The sequence below is a fragment of the Nerophis ophidion genome, linkage group LG19 (genome assembly GCF_033978795.1).
Source record: "Nerophis ophidion isolate RoL-2023_Sa linkage group LG19, RoL_Noph_v1.0, whole genome shotgun sequence".
In the NCBI taxonomy this organism is placed as follows: domain Eukaryota; kingdom Metazoa; phylum Chordata; class Actinopteri; order Syngnathiformes; family Syngnathidae; genus Nerophis; species Nerophis ophidion.
Window position 1 is genome coordinate 48,770,231 of NC_084629.1, and position 24,736 is coordinate 48,794,966.

Sequence of the window (24,736 nt, forward strand, 5' to 3'; positions counted from 1 at the left end):
AAAAAAATCAATTCGAATTAGAATCACGATTTTCATATTGTGCAATTCAGAATCAATTCTCATTTTAAGAAAAATCGACTAAAAAAAGAAAAAAATATATTTTTTAAATTAATCAACCCAACAAACCACTACACAGCAATACCATAACAATGCAATCCAATTCCAAAAGCAAAGCTGAGCCAGCAACACTCAGAACTGCAATAAACAGAACAATTGAGAGGAGACACAAACACCACACGGAACAAACCAAAAGTAGTGAAACGAAAATGATTAACAGTATCAATATTATGATTTCAGCATAGCAGTGATTAAAAATCCCTCATTGACATTATCATTAGACATTTATAAAAATAATAAAAAAGAACAATAGTGTCACAGTGGCTTACACTTGCATGGCATCTCATAAGCTGGACAACACACTGTGTCCAATGTTTTCACAAAGATAAAATAAGTCGTATTTTTGGTTCATTTAATAGTTCAAACAAATTTACATTATTGCAATCAGTTGATAAAACATTGTCCTTTACAATTATAAAAGCTTTTTTTTTTTAAATCTTCTACTCTGCCAGCATGTGAGCAGACTGGGGTAGATCCTGCTGAAATCTATGTATTGAATGAATACACAATCCTTTTCAATTGGAAAAATATTGTTGTGAATTGAGTATTGCGTTGAATAGAAAAAATCGAATTATAATCGAATTGCGACCCTAAGAATCGATATTGAATCGTGGGACACCCAAAGATTCACAGCCCTATTTATTATATGTCCTATACAAAGTCAATGTTTTTTTGGTTTATTTTGTGGACTGCGTGGTTGGTAGAGTGACCGTGCCAGCAACCTGTGGATTCTTCCAATCCACTTTATTTACCGTATATAGCACATTTAAACAAAATGTTTCCAAAGTGCGGCACAACAATATTACAAACAACATTCGAATACTATCTTAAGCGCCACCAATGACTAAATAAAAATAAAAATGAATTATAATAAATATATACATGGAATAGAATGTACTTTATTGATCCTTGGGGGAAATTCAACACCACAGTTTGCTCACAATGATATATATATATATATATATATATATATATATATGTGTATGTGTGTGTGTGTGTGTGTGTGTGTGTGTGTGTGTGTGTGTGTGTGTGTGTGTGTGTGTGTGTGTGTGTGTGTGTATATATGTATATATATATATATATATTATCATCATAGTTTGTGAGCGAACTGTGGTGTTGAATATCCCCCAAGGATCAATAAAGTACATTCTATTCTATGTATATATTTTCCCACTAAAGGAATAAATGTTTTGCTATGTCCTCATTTTCAATACAATGCAACTGTAAAAAATGTTCATAACATCGGAGGCTAGCAATTTGTGTTTTGTGGTAGTGTGCTTACAATTATGCTTCATAAAACTTTCTGAATTGTAAACTTAAAGGATTATATTTTCTGACCACACAACTCACGTAGTGTTAAAAGCCAAAGAATAAAAATGGGTCTTAAGACGAGACTTAAAACACTCCACATCGGGAGCAGTTTGAGTATGGAGGGGCACAGTGTTCCACAGCTTAGGGCCGACCACAGAGAAGGTCCTGTCTCCCCTAGTTTTAATTCCTGGTTCAATTCCCACCTTCTATTGACCTCGTCATGTACGTTGTGTCCTTGAGCAAGACGCTTCACTCTTGTTCCTGACGGTCGTCGACAAGGCTAATGTTGGTTTGGCGTTGGTAGTCTGAGGCCAATGTTCAAGTACCAATAATTGTCACACACTAGGTGTGGCAAAATTTATCTGCATTTGACTATTCACCCTGGATCACTTCCTGGGAGGTGAGGGGAGCAGTGAGCAGCAGTGGTGGCTGAGCTCGGGAATACATTTCGGTGATTCAACCCCCAATTACAGCCCTTGATTCTGAGTGCCAAGCAGGGAGGTAATGGCTCCTATTTTTATAGTCTTTGGTATGACTCAGGCGGGGTTTGAGCTCAAAACCTACCCATCTCAGGGCGGACTAATTGGTTTGGCGTTGGTCGTGTGCGACGCCAATGTTTATGTATGTTGCGTTTTATGCTCTTTTACAGGCCCGACATGTATGTATTGTTTATGCTCGTATACAGGCCCGGCATGTATGTATTGTTTATGTTATTTTACAGGCCCGACATGTATGTAATTTTTATGGTCATTTAAATGCCCGACATGTATGTATTGTTTATGGTCATTTACAGGCCCCGGCATGTATGAATGTGTGTATTGTTTATGCTCATTGACATGCTTGACATGTATTGTTGATGCTCATTGACAGGCTTGACATGTTTGTATGTCATGTCAAGCATGTCAATAAGCATTAACAACACATACATGCATGTGGAGTCTGTCAATGAGCATTAACAATACATACGTGTGGTGCATGTCAATGAGCATTTATAATACATACGTGTGGAGCATGTCAATGAGCATTAACAATACATAGGCTCCATATGTATATGTTTTGGAGTGTTTATTTTTGTCCTGAGATAAAGATAAATTTCATGAAGGCATCTTGTGAATGTCAACATAGATAGATAGTATTTTATTGATTCCTTCAGGAAAATTAAAATTCCAGCAGCAGTGTACAGAGTTGAGATCAATTTAAATAAAAGTAAATAATGGGGGTTTAAATGGAAACACAATTGAGAAATATTACAATAAGAATAAAAAATAAAAAGCAACAATGGGGAAATATATATATATATATATATATATATATATATATGTATATAACAGTAAAATAAGAATATAACAAGACAAAGTAGGCAGTAGTGACCATGTTATGAAAATGTAATGCACATGACCAAAGTAGGGTTAGGGTTAGAGAAAGAAAGAAAGAAGGGTGGGCGTAGCATTTTCATTTTGTGATAAGTTGGTCCTGTGATGAGGTGGCGACTTTTCCAGGGTGTACACCGCCTTCCGGCCCGATTGCAGCTGAGATAGGTATCCGTGACCCCAAAGAAAATAAGTGGTAGGAAATGGATGGATGAATGAAGGTGGGGCTGAGTGTTGGCTACAGGTGAACACACCTGCCCTCACTGATTTGGCCCTACTATGGTTGTCAAAAGTAGGGTGTTGGGACATTTCAAAGTTGTGATCTCCAAGCTGAAAAGTACGCTGTGAATATTTTTGCACTTGTGATGCTTTATGTAAGATGTATTTACAAAAGGTTCTTAGCTCTCCATGCATCACCAAACATCTGCAGAGATGTTGGTGCTGGCTTTCTTGTTGTTGTTGTTCACCTTTTGACATTTTGGGGTTTAAATAAATGTTGTGCCATCCTTGGTTTGAAAGTCTGGTTTACAATAGTTACATTACCTTCACCCGAGGCGGGGGGGGGGGGGGGGGGGGGTGATAGTTGCTGTGTGTGTGTGTGTGGCCGGCCAATGTTGGATGTATTGTGTATCTGGGGAAATAAGAGGTTGGCATCACTAACATAGCCCTGTGCTGGTTTACGTCCTCAACAACGGAACCTTCTCTGTGAACAGAGCCAAACATTCCTCCCGCTGTGCCAACCTCACCTGTGGGGTCCCTAGGGCTCAATACTGGGTTCCATCCTGTTCTCCATCTACATGCTCTCCCTCAGCCAAGTCATTCATCGCCATAAAATTTCCTTTCATTTCTACACTGATGATACTAAATCAATCTTCCACTCAAGACAGACGATCCCTCTGGACTGGACCATTTGAAGGACTGCTTGCAGGACATAAAAGAGTGGATGTCAAAACTTCCTGCTGATCAATGACAGAATGAAATTCTTCTGTTCGGGAACTTCATCTCATTTAGTCGGATCATAAAGATTTTAGGAAGTTTGGCCACCCTTGGTCATAAAAAAACAAAAACCTTTTGTCATATCAGAAGAATCTAAAGTTTAACAAGCAAGTGAAATCTGTGGTGAAATCCTGCCCCCCCCCAACAGTGCACAATAGCCAAGATCAAGTCAGTCCTCTCCCCCAGTGACTTAGAGGGTCGTGTTCATGCTCATCTTCTGCAGACTGGACTAATGGAATGCCCTCTATGCTGGGGTCACTGACAAGACCATATATAGCATGCAGTTGGTACAAAATGCTGGTGACAGGCACAAAAATGAGAACACATTTCTCCCATCCTCTCCTCCCTTCACTGGCTCCTGGTGAAGCACAGAGTGAAATTTAAGATCCTTACGTATGTCTTCAAAGCGCTCCGTGGTCTTACCCCAGCTTACATCAAACATCTCCTGGACCAACCTATCAGCTCCAGGCTTGGTCGTTGCCTCAGATCTGACAACCAGATGACCTTGAAGGTCCCACAGTCAAACCTAGTGACAAAGAGAGACTGTGCATTTTCAATGATGGTACCTGGCCTATGGAATAAACTCCCCCTGAAAGTCAAGTCCGCCACCACTCTGGACACTTTTAGAGCACAGCTTAAAACTCACCTCTTTGCCGCAAATGACTTGATTTGTGTTCATGTGTCTTAAATGTTTGTTCTAAATTCCTTTTGTGTCCCTGTTTTTTTTTTTGTTTCTCCACTCAGGCTGCACCCCAGGCTGATGTAATGGTTCCTTGTGTGGGCGCAATAATTGAAAATAACATTTTTTTTTTTTTCTTCAAGGTCAATTTCGTGGGGTTTGGTCTACAATACAAGGTCTATGTATATTTTATTTTTTATTTTTTTTATTTTTATTATCTTCAAGGTCAATTTTGGGGGTCTAGGCATCTGCAATACGTCAAAATGTATTTCATTTGTCATGGTTTTTGTTATCTACAAGGTCAATTTTAAGGAGTCTGTTCATCTACAATACAAGGTAAATTTGTATTTTATTTGTGTCATGGTTTTTAACTACAAGGTCAGTATGTATTTAACTTGTGTCACTGTTTGTTTCCTCATGGTTTTTGATATCTACAATACAAGGTTATGTATTTTGTGTCATGGTTTTTAACTACAAGGTCAATTTTGGGGGGGAAGGGGAGTCTGATGAATAAAATACATATTTACCTTGTATTGTAGATGACCAGACTCCCCTTCCCCCCCCCCCCCCCAAAAATTGACCTTATAGTAAACAAAAACCATTAGGACACAAATAGAATACATATTGACCTTGTATTGTAGATATCAAAAACCATGAGAAAACAATGACACCAAACCCCCCACAAATTGACCTTGTAGTTAACAAAAACTTTGACAAATAAAATACATATTTACCTTGTATTGTAGATGACCAAAGTTTTTAACTACAAGGTCAATTTGTGGGGGGTTTTTTGTCATTGTTTTCATTCCTCATGGTTTTTGATATCTACAATACAAGGTAAATGTATTTTTTTTTGTAATGGTTTTTATCTTCAGTCAATTTGTGTCATGGTTTTTAACTACAAGGTCAGTATGTATTTAATTTGTGTCATGGTTTTTAACTACAAGGTCAGTGTGTATTTAACATGTGTCACTGTTTTTGTTTCCTCATGGTTTGTGATATCTACAAGGTCAATATGTATTTCATTTGTCATGTTTTTTATCTACAAGGTAAATTTTAAGGAGTGTGGTCATCAAAAATACAAGGTAAATTTGTATTTTAACTACACGGTCAGTCTGTATATTGTGTCATTGTTTTTGTTCCTCATGGTTTTTGATATCTACAATACAAGGTCAATGTATATTTTATTTGTGTCATGGTTTCTATTAACAACGTCAATTTTGGGGGGTGTCTGATCATCTATAATACAAGGTCAATATGTTTTGTTTTTTTTTGTCATGGTTTTTAATTACAAAGTCTATGTAATTTGTCATGTTTTTTGTTACAAGGTCAAGTTTAAGAAGTCTGGTCATCTATAATAAAAGGTAAATTTGTATTTAATTAGTGTCCATGGATTTAGTTGTCTACAAGGTCAATTTTAAGGAGTCTTGTCATTTACAATACAAGGTAAATTTATATTTTATTTGTCCTCATGGTTTTTGTTACTACAAGGTCTGTATATATTTTGGGCCTTTTTTTTTTTTTGGTTTCCTCATGGTTTTTGATATGTACAATACAAGGTTAATATGTATTTCATTAGTCATGGTTTTTGTTATCTATTAGGTCACTTTTAAGAAGTCTGGTAATCTACAATACAAGGTAAATGTATATTTTATTTGTAATGGTTTTTGTTAACTACAAGGTCAATTTGCGGGGTTTTGGTCATATACAATAAAAGGTCAGTATGTATTTATTTTGTGTTTTTTGTTTCATGTTTTTGATATCTACAATTTGTCTATTTTGTGTCGTCATGGTTTCTATTCACTACAAGGTCAATTTTGGGGGTCTGGTCATCTACAAACCAAGTTCGATTTGTATTTAATTTGTGTCCTTTTCATCTTCAAGGTCACTTTTGCGGGTCTGGTCATCTACAATACAAGGTCAATATGTATTTCATTTGTCATGGTTTCTATTAATTACAAGGTCAATTTTGGGGGTCTGTTTAACTACAATCCAAGTTCGATTTGTATTTAATTTGTGTCCTTTTCATCTTCAAGGTCACTTTTGCGGGTCTGGTCATCTACAATACAAGGTCAATATGTATTTCATTTGTCATGGTTTTTGTTATCTACAAAGTAAATTTTGTATTTTAACTACACGGTCAGTCTGTATATTGTGTCATTGTTTTTGTTTCCTCATGGTTTTTGATATCTACAATACAAGGTCAATATATATTTTATTTGTGTTATGGTTTCTATTAACAACAAGGTCTATTTTGGGGGGTGTCTGATCATCTACAATACAAGGTCAATATGCCTTTTTTTTTTTGTCATGGTTTTTAACTACAAAGTCAATATTTAATTTGCCATGTTTTTTGTTATCTACAAGGTCAATTTTAAGGAGTCTTGTCTTCTACAATACAAGGTAAATTTGTATTGTATTTGTTCTTATAGTTTTTGTTACTACAAGGTCGGTATGTATTTTGGGCCTTTTTTTTGTTTCCTCATGGTTTTTGATATCTACAATACAAGGTTAATATGTATTTCATTTGTCATGGTTTTTATCTATTAGGTCAATTTTAAGAAGTCTGGTAATCTACATTACAAGGTAAATATATATTTTATTTGTCATGGTTTTTGTTAACTACAAGGTCAATTTGCGGGGTTTTGGTCATATACAATAAAAGGTCAGTATGTATTTAGTTTGTGTTTTTTGTTTCCTCATGTTTTTGATATCTACAATTAGTCTATATTGTGTCATCATGGTTTCTATTAACTACAAGGTCAATTTTGGGTTCTGGTCATTTTCAATCCAAGTTCGATTTGTATTTAATTTGTGTCCTTTTCGTCCTCAAGGTATCTTTTGCGGGTCTGGTCATCTACAATACAAGGTCAATATGTATTTCATTTGTCATGGTTTCTATTAATTACATGGTCAATTTTGGGGGGCTCTGGTCATGTACAATGCAAGGTAAATTTGTATTTAATTAGTGTCCATGGATTTAGTTATCTACAAGGTCAATTTTAAGGAGTCTTGTCTTCTACAATACAAGGTAAATTTGTATTTTATTTGTCATGGTTTTTATCTATTAGGTCAATTTTAAGAAGTCTGGTAATCTACATTACAAGGTAAATATATATTTTATTTGTCATGGTTTTTGTTAACTACAAGGTCAATTTGCGGGGTTTTGGTCATATACAATAAAAGGTCAGTATGTATTTAGTTTGTGTTTTTTGTTTCCTCATGTTTTTGATATCTACAATTAGTCTATATTGTGTCATCATGGTTTCTATTAACTACAAGGTCAATTTTGGGTTCTGGTCATTTTCAATCCAAGTTCGATTTGTATTTAATTTGTGTCCTTTTCGTCCTCAAGGTATCTTTTGCGGGTCTGGTCATCTACAATACAAGGTCAATATGTATTTCATTTGTCATGGTTTCTATTAATTACATGGTCAATTTTGGGGGGCTCTGGTCATGTACAATGCAAGGTAAATTTGTATTTAATTAGTGTCCATGGATTTAGTTATCTACAAGGTCAATTTTAAGGAGTCTTGTCTTCTACAATACAAGGTAAATTTGTATTTTATTTGTCATGGTTTTTGTTACTACAAGGTCGGTATGTATTTGGGCCTTTTTTTTTTTTTCCTCATGGTTTTTGATATCTACAATACAAGGTTAATATGTATTTCATTTGTCATGGTTTTTATCTACAAGGTCAATTTGAAGGAGTCTGTTCATCCACAATACAAGGTAAATTTGTATTTTATTTGTGTCATTGTTTTTAACTACAAGGTCCGTATGTATTTAACTTGTCACTGTTTTTGTTTCCTCATGGTTTTTGATATCTACAATCCAAGGTTAATATGTATTTCATTTGTCATGGTTTTTATTAACAAGGTCAATTTTGGGGGGTGTGGGATCATCTATAATACAAGGTCAATATGTATTTTTTTTTTTGTCATGGTTTTTAACTACAAAGTCAATATGTAATTTGTCATGTTTTTTGTTATCTACAAGGTCAATTTTAAAGAATCTGGTCACCTACAATACAAGGTAAATTTGTATTTTATTTGTGTCATGGTTTTTAACTACATGGTCTATGTATTTAACTTTGTCACTGTTTGTTTCCTCATGGTTTGTGATATCTACAATACAAGGTCAATATGTATTTAATTTGTCATGATTTTTGTTATCTACAAGGTAAATTTTAAGGAGTGTGGGCATCAAAAATACAAGGTAAATTTGTATTTTAACTACACGGTCAGTACGTATATTGTCATTGTTTGTTTCCTCATGGTTTTTGATATCCTCTAATCCAAGGTCAATGTATATTTTATTTGTGTCATGGTTTCTATTAACACCAAGGTCAATTTTGGGGGGTGTCTGATCATCTATAATACAAGGTCAATATGTATTTTTTTTGTCATGGTTTTTAACTACAAAGTCAATATGTAATTTGTCATGTTTTTTTATCTACAAGGTCAATTTTAAAGAGTCTGGTAATCTACAATACAAGGTAAATTTGTATTTTATGTGTCATGGTTTTTGTTACTACAAGGTTGGTATGTATTTCGGGACTTTTTTTTTTTTAGGTTTAGGGTTTGGCCTTTGTTTTAATGTTTTTGATATCTACAATAAGTTTATGTATTTTGTCGTCATGGTTTCTATAAACTACAAGGTCAATTTTGGGGTTCTGGTCATCTACAATCCAAGTTCGATTTGTATTTAATTTGTCCTTTTTATCTTCAAGGTCACTTTTGCACGTATGGGCATCTACAATACAAGGTCACTATGTATTTCATTTGTCATGGTTTCTATTAATTACAAGGTCAATTTTGGGGGGCTCTGGTTATCTACAATACAAAGTAAATATGTATTTTTTGCCATGGTATTTATCTACAAGGTCAATTTTGGGGGTCTGGTCATCTACAATACAAGGTCAATATGTATTTCCTTTGTCATGGTTTTTGTTATCTACAAGGTCAATTTTAAGGAGTCTGGTCTTCTACAATACAAGGTCAGTATGTATTTAATTTGTGTCCTCATGGTTTTTGTTTTCTACAAGGTCAATTTTAGGGGTCTTGTCATCGACAATACATGTTAAATATGTATTTAATTTGTGTCATCATGGTTTTTGATATCTACAAGGTCAATTTTGGAGTCTGGTTATCTACAATACAAAGTCAATATGTATATAATTTGTGTCCTCATGGTGTTTGTTTCCTCAATTTTTGATATCTACAAGGTCAAAATTGGTTTATTCCACTATGCAATGCAACACTCTTACCTAATGTTATTCATTCATGTGACTCATTTCTCATTCTTACACCCTGCAGCGCTACAACAGTACACAAGTCTTAAACAATGTGTTATGGGTCACGTTCCTGCTTCTCTCCTGCTGTGCGCACTGTTGAGTGCATGGCGGAGCACATCAATAGGTGTTCCCTCTCCGCTGCGGGTGTGCCTCTGCAAGAGATCTGCAATCAACACACCTGCCCGTGATGAGCAACCAGCCTTCATAAGCCAGCGCGTCTTGAGATCCGGTGCCAGAACGTAGTTTCTCCTACCAGTACAGTAAGCCAACACATCTCCAGCCTTCTCGCTCCCTTTGTTCCCTTCCTGTCGTGTTTACGGTCTTTTGTGTTGTCGTCCTCCAGCTTCCTCTTCGTCTACCTGGACCCCCTTTGGATTCCTTCTTGCCTTCCTGGACCAAGACCTCGCTCCTGCCCTCTGACGTCCAAGCCTTTTTCTCCTTTTGGACTTCCGCCTCTATCTCAACACGCACACTCAACACCCTCTGGTGACCACGCTCAGATAATACTTACACATAGTCACACTCCATCTCTTTAAGGTAATCACACACTGCACTCACATACTGAGTTGTCAATAAACACGCTGGCAGCTAACGTCATCGTCTCTCTGCAGTCTTCTTTTCCCGCTGTTCTGTCACACAATCTTACTTATTTTGTCATTCATTTGTTCATCCACGTTATCATTCTTACACCATGCACCGCAACAACGCTATAGTATAGGTGTAATATGATCAAACTTTCTTGTTAAAAGTATAAAAGCAGCATTTTCTACCAACTAATAATTTAATGCTAGACAAAAGGAGGCCTGAAAAAAATAGATAAGAGTAATGTAGAGAGATGTAAATAACTGATTAATAATGATCTCAGAGTCTATAGTGGACAAAATAGGACATATTTCAGGGAGATTACGGAGGTGAAAGAAGGCTGTTTTACACTCCTAATGTGACTGAAAAGAAAGTTGTGTTGGTTACACTCTTAATGTGTGACTCAAACGAGAGAGTTGGGTTGAAGATAATATCCAGATTCTTTATCTAGTAGCTTTGTGTAATTGGTTGTCAAACTGTTATGGTGGTGTTATTAAATGGGTGTGGAATTGTCTGTCAAAAGTTACAGTGGTGTTAAGTGGGTGTGGAATTGTTTGGTTCTCAAATTTTACGGTGGTATTAAATATATGGATAAATGCTTGGTTGTCAAATGTCGCGGTGGTCTTATCAAATAGGTGTGGAATTATTTGGTTGTCACTAGGGGTGTAACGACACGGACATATAAGTAGCGCATCGCACGTTGTGTAAACAATGCACACCGAGGCACCATGAATTCATTTACGTGGACCCCGACTTAAACAAGTTGAAAAACGTATTCGGGTGTTGAATGGAATATGTACTGTATTGTGCAATCTACTAATAAAAGTTTCAATCGCTCAAAAAAACAACACACAGCATGCTAGCAACGGCTGGTAGACTGACCACACCTCCACTTTTCACGGGATAAGTCCTCTTTGCAGAGCTGTCCAGGTGGAGTTTCTTAAATGCCTCAAATGTCCGGCATTTTAAGTTATGGTTGCGTGTATTTTCAATGTACGTTCAGGGTTAAAGGGGCTAAAAACAAAAAAGTGGTGCATGCAGCGTTAACATTGGTGAGGGCGGGCCAGAGACAGAGTGAGAGAGTTATGATAAACGCGCATGCGTCGCCAGGCTCTGCTTTTTACCCATACATTTATCACTTTTTGTTATCTATAGCAGGGGTGTCAAAAGTGTGCCCCGGAGGCCATTTGCGGAACACAGCTAATGTTTTAAAGGCCCATGGCACATTCTAAAAATACAATTAAAATAAACATAAACAAAAGTGAAATAAAAAAGCTTAAAGGCTAAATGTAATTTAGAAAAAGTTGCAATGTTGACTAATAAAACAAAGCTGTTTTTTTTTTCTTTCAAACTGTCATTGCTCAAAACATAATATTGAATAAAAATTAATATTATGAATTATTGACCTATCCAAGTTTCCGATTTACTTCACATCAAATATTCCACAAAGAAAAATATTTTTGGTGGAAGATTTATCAAATGTGTTAAATCAAAAAATTTATATTTTGTTGTTTTCTTACTGTACCGAAAATGAACCGAACTCTGACCTCTGAACCGAGGTATGTACCGAACCAACATTTTTGTGTAGCGTTACACCCCTAGTTGTCACATGTTATGGTTGTATTAAATGGGTGTGTAATTGTTTGGTTGTCACATGTTACGGTGGTTTATTAAATGGGTGTGTAATTGATTGGTTGTCAAATGTTAGGGTGGTTTATTAAATGGGTGTGTAATTGATTGGTTCTCAAATGTTACGGTGGTTTATTAAATACGTGGATAAATGTTTGGTTGTCACAAGTGGTATTATTAAATGAGTGTCTTTGTTCAGCAGGACCGATAATCAGCATTTTCGTTTCCTTAGCGATGAGTTGCAAAACGTTAGCGGACATCCATTGTTTAATTTCATTAAGACACGCCTCCAGCTGACTACAATCCGGCGTGTTGGTCAGCTTTGGGGGCATGTAGAGTTGGGTGTCATGATCATAACAGTGAAAGCTAACACGTATGACGTCACCTAGCGGCAGCATGTAGATGCTGAAGAGTGCAGGGCCAAGGACCAAACCCTGGGGAACTCCACACGTTACCTTAACATAGTCCGAGGTCACACTGTTGTGGGAGACGCACTGCACCCTGTCAGTAAGATAAGAGTTAAACCAAGACAGGGCTAAGTCTGACATACCAATTCGTGTTTTGATACGCTCTAATAAAATATTGTGATCGACTATCGAAAGCAGCGCTAAGATCGAGGAGCAGCAACATAGATGACGCATCAGAATCTATCGTTAGCAATAAATCATTAGTCATTTTTGCGAGGGCTGTCTTAGTAGAGTGATTTGCCCTGAAACTGGATTGAAAGGTTTCACATAGATTTTTAGACGCTAAGTGTTCATTTAACTGCTTTGCAACAGTTTTTTCGAGGATTTTCGAAATAAAGGGAAGGTGAGACACTGGTCGGTAGTTTACCATGAGGTCAGGATCGAGGTTAGGTCTTTTAAGGAGAGGATGAATAACCGCTTTTTTGAATGCTAGGGGAACAGTGCCCGAGGAAAGTGATAAGTTTATAATATTTAGCACTGATGGACCTAATAATACAAAGAAGTCCTTAAAAAGTTTCCCAGGAAGTGGGTCAAATAAACATGTTTATTTTATTCCATTTACACGTAACAATTCTTCTGTTATTTCATCAAAACGAGAGAAACTATTTTGGATATTTGCAGTATCCGCCGTATATAGTCGTATCTGTGTTAATAGAACCTAGTTGTAGCTGGGACGCATTGTCTTTAATCTCCTTTCTAATAAGTTCAATTTTCTTATTAAAGAACTTCATAAAGTCATCTGCCGAATGGGTGGAGCTACTGGAAGGAGTCCCTTGTTGGGTTAGCGATGCTACTGTACTAAACAAAAATTTGGGATCGTTTTTATTAAGGCGGATGAGATTAGAGTAATTAGTTTTAGCTAAGGTAAGCATGCGTTTATAAGTTATTAAACTATCACTCCATGCTTGATGGTGCACCTCAAGTTTAGTCGTGCGCCATTTGCGTTCCAGCTTTCTACATAAGAATTTCTGAGCTCTAATTTCTTCTGTAAACCATGGCGTACGCCTTTTTGGAGCCTTTTTTTAACTTCAGCGGTGCTATACTATCAATGGTTTCGCGCAGGGCGTGGTTAAAGTTGTTAGTGAGGTTATCAATAGAGCCCACATACTTTGGGAATGGTGCCATTACCGAGGGCAGTGGGCCAGCAAGAGTTGTCGTGGCAGCATTAATGTTGCGGCTGCTATAGCAGTTATTATTATTATTAGCTTGCCGAACATGAGTCTGAACCTCGAATTTTATAAGGTAATGATCGGACATTACTTTAGTGGAGTATCATAACTTTGGAAACGGTGATACCTCTGACAAGCACTAGGTATATCGTATTACCGCTGTGATGCGTCGGTCCATTTATTATTTGTGTAAGTCCACAGCTATCGATTATAGTCTGGAGCGCCACGCACGCTGGGTCCGATGGGGTATTCATATGGGTATTAAAGTCCCCCATTATGATTATATTATCGGCGTGCGTCACTAGATCAGCAACAAACTCTGAGAACTCACTGATAAAGTCCAAATAGGGCCCTCGGGGGCGGTAGATAACAGCCAGGCACAGAGGCAGTGGTGTGGCAGACCTCATAGAAAGCACCTCAAACGATTTATATTTATTATTTAAGTTAGGACTAAAATTAAAGTTTTCGTTGTATATTAGTGCGCCCCCCTCCTTTTAAGGGGACGGGCAATATGCGCATTCGTATAGTTAGGAGGAGATGCCTCATTTATTGCAAAAACGTTGTGTGGTTTAAGCCAGGTTTCGCTAAGACCGATGACGTTAAGATTGTTATCTCTAATGACCTCATTAACTAATAACGTTTTGGGAGACAATGATCTGATGTCTAGAAAGCCCATATTATAGGTAGTGGGCTGTTTTAAGGAGTTGTTGATAAAATGATCCGTAGTAGCAATATTATTAATGTTGCGTTTATTATGCGCAGTGTACTTAAAATAGCTACGACCATATCTAGGAATTGATATGACGGGAATTTTCAGATTGTCTACTTGGTGCCGCGTTAAACTGAACTCATCATAATTTGCCACCTCAGTAGAACGCATTTCTAACTCTGACGTAGTCATAGCAGAAAAACCATTATGTGAGTTGTTTATTATTCTAAGAAAATTGCTATGTGCACAGGGTTTATCCAGCCTGGCGCTGGCTAATTCTAATTTAACTGACTCCATACCCAGGCTAGCAGGCTCTGCAATTGCTTGTGACCGGGCTTGCACTAGTGCAGTTAGTCAAATGTGGCTCAATGCGAAATCTATGTTCCAAGACAAGAGGATAGCGCCTTCCTCAGCAAGCCAGGTTTGCCCCAGAAAGAGGGCCAATTATCAATAAACGTAAGTCCCTGTTGTCTACAGAAGCTATCCAGCCACTTGTTAAGAGAGACTAATCTGCTATATCTCTCATCATTGCCTCTCCCAGGCAGGGGGCCAGAAACAATTACTCGATGCCTGGACATCTTTCTAGCGAGATTATGTTTCTCTTTGTAATCTCTGATTGTCTCATCCTAACGTCATTGGAGCAAACGTGTATATCTATGTTCGCATAACTAGTGGTGCGGTTAGCCTGTCGTACGTGTTTACTAGGCCTGTTGCGAGTCAGCTCCTTAAGATTAGCTTCAATGTCAGGTGCTCTGACCCCGGGAATACACTTAATTGTGGCTGGTTTGCTAAGCTTTATGTTTCGGGTGATGTAGTCCCCTATGACTAAAGTGTGGTGCCCGGTAGACTGGGGTGTAGGACTAACTAAAGGGCTAAATCTATTATACGTCTCAACCGGTACACCGTAGCTTGTAGGCCGCTTAGGGCTGCTACAAGCTGGGCTAGTTAGCTCGCTACAGCTAACGCTAGCAGATGTGTCCGCAACATCTAAAGTTACGAAATTACACTGCTCTAACTGGCGGACACGGCTCTCTAGCATAGCCAACCTATCCATGAGTAAAGTGCACGAAGTGCAGGAAGCCATACTCACAGAACTTTCTGTCGCCGAGTGGAGTGCCAGCTGTCTTCGGGAAGTGGTGGTCACGGTGGCGGGGGAGTAGCTTCCTTCAGACCGGTGCTGCATTTCTCCGCTAGCTTCGTTAGCTTAGTCGCTAGCTAGCTGAGGGCGGAGTGGTGAGACAGAGATCGGGTGATTTGCAAGTTAAATTGAACTATTAAATATGTTTGAGAAGTTGTAAATAAATCTGCAAAACAGTTAAAAGCACACAGAACGATACTTAGCTTTTTTGCAACAAAAGCAGTCAGCGAGCAGTCATTCACGTTGATAAAACATTGTCCTTTACAATTATAAAAGCTTTTTTTTTCAAATCTACTACTTTGCTTGCATGTCAGCAGACTGTGGTGCATCCTGCTAAAATCCTTTGTATTGAATGAATACAGAATCGCGTTGAATCGAAAAAAATCGATATATTATCGAATCGTGACTCCAAGAATCGATATTGAATCGAATCGTGGGACACCCAAAGACTCTCAGCCCTAATATATATACATATAAATATATAAATACATACATCCTCTCTTCTCTTAGGCGGTCCATCGTATCGAAGATGACGTGAAGTGAAGTAGCTTCCATTTTGTTGCTCTGGTGGGTGGCTATCGTTGCTGGCGACGATGCCACTCCATATGACTATGAAGTCCAATCCTGGAACCACACGTCCTGACACAATGGGGACATGTCAGGCCTGGATCAGGGGGCTGGGATGATTTTGGAATTGCAGGGTGGTGTCTTCGCCTCCGCTGATCCCTCCGTTGTTGGTTCCGACACTCCTCCAGGAACATGACCTCGTCATGCAACAGCGAACGCCAGAGCGATCAATTAGCTGCAGCTGTCTGAAGTTGCAGGGGTTTGATGTTGCAGCTCTTCAATATCCCTTTCAGTTGGTCTTTGTACCGCAGCTTTTGTCCTCCGGGCTTTCTGCTGGCTGAAAGGAGCTGACCATAAAGCAACTGACGAGGCAATCGGTGTCCTGGCATCCGGATGGTGTGACCAACCCACCGGAGTTGTCGCTGTGCCAGGGTAGCCTCTATGCTTATGGACTCAGTGTGCTGTAAGATGTCCGTATGAGGAACTTGGTCCTGCCATGTGATGCCAAGAATGCGTTGGAGACATCTGATGTTAAATGCATCAAGGCAGCGGATGTGTCTGCGGTATATCGTCCAGGCTTCTGACCCATACAGCAGAGTTGAAACACACACCGCCCTGTAGACTGACACTTTCGTTGAGTTCGAAGGTGGTTGTTTTCAAACACCCGAGAGCGCAGTCTTCCAAAGGCAGAGGAGGCTGAGTTGATATGAGCCTGGATGTCATCATCGATCTGGTATGTTGGTGTCAGAGTACTGCCGAGGTAGCAAAACTACTCAACGAGCTTGAGGAGTGTGCCGCTGATGGTAAAGACAGTGTGTAGGGATGGGGTCCTCTCCTGGATGAGAACCTCTGTTTTCTGGGTGTTGATCACCAGACCTAGTGAGTGGTAGACTGATGACATGGTGTCTAGTGCATGCTGCATGGCATCAGGAGTGTGGGCGAGGAGTGCGTAGCCGTCTGCATATTGCAGCTTCTGGATGTTGGTGCCTGCCATCTTTGTCTTTGCCTGTAGGCGCCGGATGTTGAATGGGCTCCAAACCAGGCGAAACTCGATGTTGACACCACTATCCTTTGTGATGGACTGGCAGAGCAGGAGTGTGGCTGCCGCCAGGAAAAGATTAAAGATTGCTGGGGCCAGTACACACCCCTGCTTCTGTGTCTCTGGGAGGATGCCTTCTGTTGGAAATGTAAGGCGAAAAAGCATAATTTTCGCAAGTACCTTGCCGGACACTGAGAGAAGGGAGATGCCACGAATATATCCACAAGATGATATATATATATATATATATATATATACAAACCCATTTCCATATGAGTTGGGAAATTGTGTTGGATGTAAATATAAACAGAATACAAAGATTTGCAAATCCTTTTCAAGCCATATTCAGTTGAATATGCTACAAAGACAACATATTTCATGTTCAAACTCATAAACATTTTTTTTTTTTTGCAAATAATCATTAACTTTAGAATTTGATGCCAGCAACACGTTACAAAGAAGTTGGGAAAGGTGGCAATAAATAATGATAAAGTTGAGGAATGCTCATCAAACACTTATTTGGAACATCCCACAGGTGTGCAGGCTAATTAGGAACAGGTGGGTGCCATGATTGGGTATAAAGGCAGCTTCCATGGAATGCTAAGCAATTCACAAACAAGGACGGGGTGAGGGTCACCACTTTGTAAGCAAATTGTCGAAAAGTTTTAGAACAACAATTCTCAACGAGCTATTTCAAGGAATTTAGGGATTTTACCATCTACGGTCCGTAAAATCATCAAAAAGTTCAGAGAATCTGGAAAAATCACTGCATGTAAGTGATGATATTATGGACTTTCGATTCCCTCAGGCGGTATGCACCAAAAATCGACTTCAGTGTGTAAAGGATATCACCACATGGGCTCAGGAACACTTCATAAAACCACTGTCAGTAACTACAGTTGGTCGCTACATCTGTAAGTGCAAGTTAAAGCTCTACTATGCAAAGCAAAACCCATTTATCAACAATATCCTGAAACGCCGCCGGCTTGGCTGGGCCCACGCTCATCTAAGATGGACTGATGCAACGTGGAAAAGTGTTCTGTGGTCTGACGAGTCTTCAATATCGATTCTTGGGGTCACAATTTGATAATAAATCGATTTTTTTCGATTCAATGCGATTCTCGATTCAAAAACGATATTTTTCCAATTGAAAAGGATTGTGTATTCATTCAATACATAGATTTCAGCAGGATCTACCCCAGTCTGCTCACATGCTGGCAGAGTAGTATATTTTTTTTAAAGCTTTTATAATTGTAAAGGACAATGTTTTATCAACTTGCAATAATGTACATTTGTTTGAGCTAGTAAAAGAACCAAAAATATGACTTATTTTATCTTTGTGAAAACATTGGACACAGTGTGTTGTCCAGCTTATGAGATGCCATGCAAGTGTAAGCCACTGTGACACTATTGTTCTTTTTGATTATTTTTATAAATGTCTAATGATAATGTCAATGTCAATGTATATGTATATATATATGTATATGTATATATATATGTATGTATATATATATATATATGTATGTATAAATGGGGGGTGGGAGGACGTTGTTTACATATTTGGTGTATAAATATTAAATGCATGTTTGGTGTATAAATATTAAATACATGTTTGGTGTATAAATATTAAATACATGTTTAGTGTATGAATATTAAATAAATGTTTAGTGTATAAATATTAAATACATGCTTGGTGTATAAATATTAAATACATGTTTAGTGTATGAATATTAAATACATGTTTAGTGTATAAATATTAAATAAATGTTTAGTGTATAAATATTAAATACATGCTTGGTGTATAAATATTAAATACATGTTTAGTGTATGAATATTAAATACATGTTTAGTGTATGAATATTAAATACATGTTTACAGTGGACTTCTGCTGCAACTGCACACATAAAGAAATTCATTATTTCCAAGTGTGCCTTATTTAGAGAATAATAAATATATAAACGATAAATGGGTTGTACTTGTATAGCACTTTTCTACCTTCAAGGTACTCAAAGCGCTTTGACACTACTTCCACATTCACACACTGATGGAGGGAGCTGCCATGCAAGGCGCCAACCAGCACCCATCAGGAGCAAGGGTGAAGTGTCTTGCTCAGGACACAACGGACGTGACGAGGTTGGTATTAGGTGGGATTTGAACCAGTGACATCGGGTTGCGCACGGCCACTCTTCCACTGCGCCACGCCGTCCCTAATTAAAATATTATTTAGTGTCCCAGACTTCCAATTGGTCCTTTACATGTTTAGTGTATAAATATTTATTAAACAACTGTTTAATATAATAATAATAAATACTTGATTAGTTTATAAATATTAAATACCTGTCCATCCATCCATCCATTTTCTACCGCTTATTCCCTTTCGGGGTCGCGGGGGACACTGGCGCCTATCTCAGCTACAATCGGGCGGAATGCGGGGTACACCCTGGACAAGTCGCCACCTCATCGCAGGGCCAACACAGATAGACAGACAACATTCACACTCACATTCACACACTAGGGCCAATTTAGTGTTGCCAATCAACCTATCCCCAAGTGCATGTCTTTGGAAGTGGGAGGAAGCCGGAGTACCCGGAGGGAACCCACGCATTCACGGGTAGAACATGCAAACTCCACACAGAAAGATCCCGGGCCTGGGATTGAACCCAGGACTGCAGGACCTTCGTATTGTGAGGCAGACGCACTAATTAAATACCTGTTTAGTCTATAAATATTAAATACATGTTTAGTGTATAAATATTAAATATATGTTTAGTATATTATTAAATATATTTTTAGTATATTATTATTAAATATATGTTCAGTGTATGAATATTAAATACATGTTTAGTGCATAAATATTAAATACCAGTTTACTGCATATATATTAAATACATGTTTGGCATATAAATTAAGTGTATGTTTAATGTATAATTATTTGTAACATTTTTGGTTTATGAATATCCAATTCATGTTTAGTGTATGAATGACCAGATTTATGAAGAGGGAATGTGCGCCCTCCTGTGGACTTCTGCAGCAATTGAACACATAAACAAATGTATTATTTCCAAGTGTGCCTTATTTAGCGAATAATAAATACATGTTTACTGTATGAATGTTAAAAAATATGATTAGTAAATGAATATTAAATGTGTTTAGTATATGATTATTAAATACATGTTCAGTGTATGAATATTAAATACATGTTTAGTGTATTAATATTAAATACATGTTTAGTGTATAAATATTAAACACATGTTTAGTGTATAAATATGAAATACATGTTTAGTGTATGAATATGAAATACATGTTTAGTGTATAAATATGAAATACTTGTTTAGTGTATAAATATGAAATACATGTTTAGTGTATGAATATGAAATACATGTTTAGTGTATGAATATTAAATACATGTTTAGTGTATAAATATTAAATACATGTTTAGTGTATAAATATAAAATACATGTTTAGTGTATGAATATGAAATACATGTTTAGTGTATGAATATGAAATACATGTTTAGTGTATAAATATGAAATACATGTTTGGTGTATGAATATTAAATACATTTTTAGTGTATAAATATTAAATACATGTTAATGTATAAATATTTATTAAATACGTTTTTGGTGTATAAATATTAAATATATGTTTGGCATATAAATTAAATATATGTTTAGTGTATAATTATTTAATACATGTTTGGTGGATGAATATCAAATTCCTGTTTAGTGTATGAATGACCAGACTTATTAAGCGGGAATGTGCGCCCTCCAGTGGACTTCTGCCGCAACTGCACACAAATAAATTAATTATTTCCGAGTGTGCCTTATTTAGAGAATAATGAATACATGTTTACTGTATGAATGTTAAACAATATGATTAGTATATGAATATTTAATTTGTGTTTAGTATATGATTATTAAATACATGTTCAGTGTACGAATATTTCAGTGTATTAATATTAAATACATGTTTAGTGTATGAATAATACATGTATAGTGTACAAATAGTAGAATAATGTTTAGTGTATAAATATTTAATACATGTTTGGTGGATGAATATCAAATTCCTGTTTAGTGTATGAATGACCAGATTTATGAAGAGGGAATGTTCACCTTCCAGTGGACTTCTGCCGCAATTGCACACAAATAAATTGATTATTTCCTAATGCGCTTTATTTAAAGAATAATAAATACATATTTACTGTATGAATGTTAAAATATATGATTAGTATATGAATATTAAATGTGTTTAGTATATGATTATTAAATACATGTTCAGTGTATGAATATTAAATACATGTTTAGTGTACGAATATTTCAGTGTATAAATATTAAATATGTTTAGTGTATTAATATTAAATACATGTTTAGTGTATGAATATTAAATACATGTTTAGTGTATTATTATTTAATACATGTTTAGAGTATGAATATTAAATAAACGTTTAGTGTATTATTATTAAATATATGTTTGGTGTACAAATAGTAATAATATGTTTAGTGTATAAATATTAAAGACTATGTTTAGTGTATGAATATCAAATACATGTTTAAATATTAAAGACATGTTTGGCATATAAATCAAATATATGTTTAGTGTATAATTATTTAGTACATGTTTAGTGTGTAAATATTAAATACGTTTTGGGTGTATAAATATTATATATATGTTTGGCGTATAAATTAAATATATGTTTAGTGTATAATTTAATACATGTTTGGTGTATGAATATCAAATTCCTGTTTAGTGTATGAATGACCAGATTTATGAAGAGGGAATGTGCGCCCTCCAGTGGACTTCTGCCAAAACTGCACACAATAACATTATTTCCGAGAGCGCCTTATTTAGAAAATAATAAATACATGTTTACTGTATGAATATTAAAAAATATGATTAGTATATGAATATTAAATATGTTTTAGTATATGATTAAATACATGTGCAGTGTATGAATTCTAAATATATGTTTAGTGTATAAATATTAAATGCATGTTTAGTGTATGAATATTAAATATAAGATTAGTATATAATTAAATATATGTTTAGTACATCCATCCATTTTCTACCGCTTATTCCCTTTTGGGGTCGTGGGGGGCGCTGGCGCCTATCTCAGCTACAATCGGGCGGAAGGTGGGGTACACCCTGGACAAGTCTCCATCTCATCGCAGGGCCAACACAGATAGACAGACAACATTCACACACTAGGGACCATTTAGTGTTGCCAATCAACCTATCCCCAGGTGCATGTCTTTGGAGGTGGGAGGGGCCTATCCCCAGGTGCATGTCTTTGGAGGTGGGAGGGGCCTATCCCCAGGTGCTTGTCTTTGGAGGTGGGAGGGGCCTATCCCCAGGTGCATGTCTTTGGAGGTGGGAGGGGCTTATCCCCAGGTGCATGTCTTTGGAGGTGGGAGGGGCCTATCCCCAGGTGCATGTCTTTGGAGGTGGGAGGGGCCTATCCCCAGGTGCATGTCTTTGGAGGTGGGAGGAAGCCGGAGTACCAGGAGGGAACCCACACATTCACGGGGAGAACATGCAAACTCCACACAGAACCCAGGACTACTCAGAACCTTTGTATTGTGAGGCAGACGCACTAACCCCTCTCCCACCGTGAAGCCCATGTCTGGTATAGGATTATTAAATTTAATAATGTCTAGTATAGTATTATTAAATACATGTTCAGTGTATGAATATTAAATATATGTTTAGTGTATGAATATTAAAAACATGTTCAGTGTATGAATATTAAATACATGTTTGTGTACAATAAAAACAAAGGAATACTTATATATGCATGTTGAGAATAATACATGAATGAATGCTTCATTTCAGAGAATAAATAATAAAAGTAATAAGTAACAGAATGTGTGACCATTAAATATCTGAATGTGAATAAATGTTGATATTATGCAGTAAAAAGAGAATGTTATTACTAAATGTATGTTTAATTTACATGTTGTACTTTAAAGTTACGTAACAAATAGGTGAATGTCCTGCAATTTAATAATGAGTGTTATTTTCAGCAAGGTACTTGTGTTGTACTTTGATGTACTCCTACTTCCAAGTGACTTTGTCAAGTACTAGTAAAGGAAGAGATGATGCAGTACTTGAAGTCTTTACTTTTGTCCTGAGATGAAGATCAACTTCATGAAGACACCTTATCAATGTCAACATGACCAAAGTAGGAAGAAAGAAGGAAGGGGGCGGAGCCTCTTTCATTTTCTGATGTTAAGTAGTGTGTGAATGTGAGTGTGAATGTTGTCTGTCTATCTGTGTTGGCCCTGCGATGAGGTGGCGACTCGTCCAGGGTGTACCCCGCCTTCCGCCCGATTGTAGCTGAGATAGGCGCCAGTGCCCCCGCGACCCCGAAAGGGAATAAGCGGTAGAAAATGGATGGATGGATGGAAGTTGGCCCTGTGATGAGATGGCCACTTGTCCAGGGTGTATCCCGCCTTCCGCCCGATTGTAGCTGAGATAGGCACCAGCGCCCCCCGCGACCCCAAAGGGAATAAGCGGTAGGAAATGGATGGATGAATGAAGTTCCTGGTCAAAGCTGTTATACATTATATGCCTTGAGCTCTTACTTTGAAGGCCCTAAGAGCGGAAGTGGTGACACGATGAGTGCAGCGGAGATGTTTATATATGTCGCCTATACTGTATAAAAGTACAAAATAACAAACACCGAGGGAGGCTCCAGTTTTACACGAGGACCACTTTATTTACTTTCTTTCAAAAACCTCCGCTCCACTCAACCTCTCACCACTTCCGCTCTCAGTGACTTCAAAATAAGAGCGCGAGGCAAATACTGTATTACAGCTTATAACAGGAACTTAACATCACAAAGGGGCAAGCCCATAAAATAGGTTGCATTATTTTGTGGTTTTATACAGTATAGGCGACATATATAAACCATCGGTTACATTTTTTTGTTGTTGTTTTGTGTGTTGTGAGGCTCTGTATTTTTGGGGGGACAGGTTAATATGTTTTTGTTTTAACTGCCTGTGTTGTTTTTGCACTTATCCTGTTATTTGTGTTGAAACGAGGACATTTCTTTTTGTAGGAGGGGAGGTATGTAACCTATTTTTATGGCCTTGCCTCTTTGTGATGTTAAGTTCCTGTTAGAAGCTCTTCTACAGTATATGCCTTGGAGTCTTATTTTGAAGGCCCGAGGAGCGGAAGTGGTGACAGGTTGAGTGGAGTGGAGGTTTTTGAAAGAAAGTAAATAAAGTGGTCCTAAATAAAGTGTAAAACTGCAGCCTCCCTCTTTCTTATTTTGTACTTTTATACAGTATAGGCGACATATATAAACTCTCGCTTACAATAACAAAGACGCAGGCTCTAGTTTTACACGAGGACCACTTTATTTCAAACTTGTTTTTTAAATGTTTATTTACGAATTTCAACAATAACAAACAGATGAGAAACAATAATCAAAATAGTTCAAAAACAGTATAAAACATTACAAAAAATTATAAAAACAGTCCAAACAGCGCCAGGAGATTGTAAATTCAAAGTAACAAAATTAGAATACAAAAATATATATATATATATAATAACCAAGTGCAAATTAATTAAGCCATAGGCTCATTCAGATTCATTAAATAACTTAAATTTGGAACACAGTGTCATCGTTTTCAACTTTATTTCAAACCTTTTTTTTTTTATGTTTA

The 24,736-nt window shown here is 37.0% G+C and overlaps 1 protein-coding gene across 2 annotated transcripts in view; it reads left to right on the forward strand.

Annotated features, from left to right (window-relative positions):
- atf2 (activating transcription factor 2) overlaps positions 1–10,361 on the forward strand; it is a 90,823-nt gene extending 80,462 nt beyond the window's left edge. For both annotated transcript variants that reach the window (XR_009803022.1, XR_009803023.1), the window contains 3 exons: positions 6,358–6,392; positions 6,510–10,029; positions 10,113–10,361. The gene's annotated coding sequence lies outside the window, so the exon portion shown is untranslated. The remainder of the gene's footprint in view (positions 1–6,357; positions 6,393–6,509; positions 10,030–10,112) is intronic.
- The last annotated feature ends 14,375 nt before the right edge of the window (positions 10,362–24,736 follow it).